Source organism: Chelonoidis abingdonii, chromosome 6 (assembly GCF_003597395.2).
Source record: "Chelonoidis abingdonii isolate Lonesome George chromosome 6, CheloAbing_2.0, whole genome shotgun sequence".
Lineage (NCBI taxonomy): Eukaryota > Metazoa > Chordata > Testudines > Testudinidae > Chelonoidis > Chelonoidis abingdonii.
In genome coordinates, this window is record NC_133774.1 from 639886 (window position 1) to 642668 (window position 2783).

Here is a 2783-nt window from a genome sequence, read left to right on the forward strand (position 1 = left end):
GAATTCTCTGTAGTAACTGAGAGCCCTCCCTATCTAGTGCCTTGTCCTGTCCCATCCCACCCAGCACAGCCAGCCTCTGCCATGCTTCATCCTGCCCATCTCAGGCAGCCTCTACCCTGCCCCACACAGCATGGCCAGCCCCTGCCCCGCCTTGTCCTGCTCCACCCAGTAAGGCCAGCCCCTGACTTCTGGTAGGAGAAGCAGAAAAAAATACACTATTTATGTATAGCAGTGGCTGTTAGCGAAGGGACGTAGAGGGAAGTAAGATCTACAGCTGCACTGGAGAGCAAGTATCAAGGGGAAAAACTGAAAGAAAATATGATTGGTAAAAAAGGGAAGTGATCAAAAAGCTGTGATAGAGGAAAGCAGATCCTGAGAACAGTAAGCGAGGAGCCCCCCGCCCCCCCCCCCAAGTACATGAAGGGAGAGAATGACTGTTTGAATGTCTACTGAGGGAACACAGTTCCAAGGTGACTAATGGACAAACCCCGCTTGTGATACACTCGGTGCAGCGACGTACAGCCCAGGAACAGTGAATCAAAGGATCACTTCCAGCGGGAGAGAAGCAAAGAACAGGACAAGAGTGGAGCTGGACTTACCGACAAGAAGACAAGCTGATTCTTCACTGAAGTGACCTAATATATCTCTTTTGTTCTTGTTAATAATAATGCATGTGGTGCTAATGGCACGCTCCCAAAGCTTAGCGAGTTGGTAACCTCTAGTTTATTAGTATCCGTGGTGAGTCTTTGGTAATGTTCTGTATTATTTATGCTCCTGGGCTTCTCCCTTATAAAGATCTAAACATTTAAAATGACCCCTTTTGTCTTGGTTACCCTCTGCCTCTGCTCACAGCTAGCCGAGCCTTGCCAGGTCACCACACCATCACTGTGCCAGCCTGCCCAGCCAGCTCCCATCGCTCCCCATGGGCTGCCCATAATGTTCCAGCCCAGCCCAAGAGTTCCCAGCCATCCCACACTTGCTGGGCTCAGCCCCAGGCCCTATCCCCACCCTGCCTAGGCCGGCTTCTCATCACCCTGTCTCCCTTCCAAACAGTCAACACTGACTGCACAGTGCAGCTGCCCATAAAGCTTCACTAGTGGGCCTGCAACCTGCTCCCTTTCCACTGCCTCGAGTGCCTCCTCAGGCCTGGCCTCCTCAAACTCCCTCCTTTGTTAGCTCCTCCTTTTCCAGGGAGGTAGGAACTGCCTTTTGCACCAGACCAGGGGGACATATAGCCCAGTGTCTGATCTCCGACGGTGGCCAGTCCTAGGCAAGGAATAAGAACCCTATAGCCACAGGCTAACGCACCCACAGAGGAAATTTTCTCCTCACCCATCACTTAGGTGACTCCACTCTGAAGCAAGGGTTATTAGCTTCTATTGTGTTTACCTGATTAAGATCAATGCTGAATATTCTTGCTGTCCATATAAATATCTTCACTGAATGCTGCTAAGCTCTTTGCTTTGGTGACGCTGTCTAGCAGAGTTCCACAGGAAAAAATGTTTCCTCCTATCAGCTTTTGGTGTGCTGCTTTTCAGTTCCATGGGAAGTCCCCTTCTCCCCATCAAACGAGCAATGTGAACAGCAGTGCCTGATCCCCCTTGTCCCCATGAGACCAGCAGGGTGAACAGCAATGCCTGATCCCCTTTGTCCTTCCTATATGAGCAAGGTGAATGGCAGTGCCTGATCCCCCTTGTCCCTGTGAGACCAGCAGGGTGAACAGCAGTGCCTGATCCTCCTTGTCCTTCCGATATGAGCAGAGTGAATGGCAGTGCCTGATCCCCTTTCTCCCTGTGAGAGGAGCAGGGTGAACAGCAGTGCCCGATCCCCCTTGTCCTTTTGATATGAGCAGGGTGAACGGCAGTGCCCGATCCCCCTTGTCCCTGTGCTATGAGCTAGGTGTATGATAGTGCCTAATCTCCCTCCTCTTTCCTTCATTGTTCTGCATCTCGCTATTGTGTCCCTTCATCATGTCAGAGATTCACAGAGTGCAAGTCTAGAAGGACCATTGTGATCCCCTAGTCTGACCCCTGTACAGCTCGGGCCCTAGGACTAGACTGACCCCCTGTATAGCACAGCCCTGGGAACTGCCCCAAAGTAATTCCTGGAGTAGAGATCATCTTGGTTTGAAGCTGTCTGTGATGGAGAATCCCCCGTGGCCGTTGGTAAATTGTCCTATGGTTAATTCCCCTCACTGTCAAGCATTTACACCTTATTTCCCTTCCATGGGTAACGATGCCATTCGATGATACTTCATGGGCCCTGGGTCCGTCTGTCACCACTGCCCAGCCCAGAGGGGCTAGGGACTCCGCAGTGCTGGGGGATGTCTGTGACAATATGGATTCCCCCTGCTCCGTCTGCCTTGGCAACTCTGACCCTGCTGGGAAGACTGGGGTGGGGATTGAGCCCTCTTGCCCAAGCATCATAGCCTGTGTCGTGCCCCTGACTGATGGGCCAAGCCCCTCTACCACCCCCATCACACACACTCCTTGGCCCTGCCCCCTTCTGCACCTCTGTCACTCACACCCCTCGGCCCCTCCCCCCACCACTGCACCCATTACTCACATCCCTCGATCACGCCCCCTCCTGCACCTCTGTCACTCACATCCTTCAGCCCTGCCCCCTCCTGCAGCTCTGTCACTAACACCTCTCGGTCCCGCCCCCTCCTGCACCTCTGTCACTCACCTCCCTCAACCTCGCCCCCCATGCACCTCTGTCACTCAGCTCCCTCAGCCCTGCACCCTCCTGCACCTCTGTCACTCACACCCCTCGGCCCCTCCCCC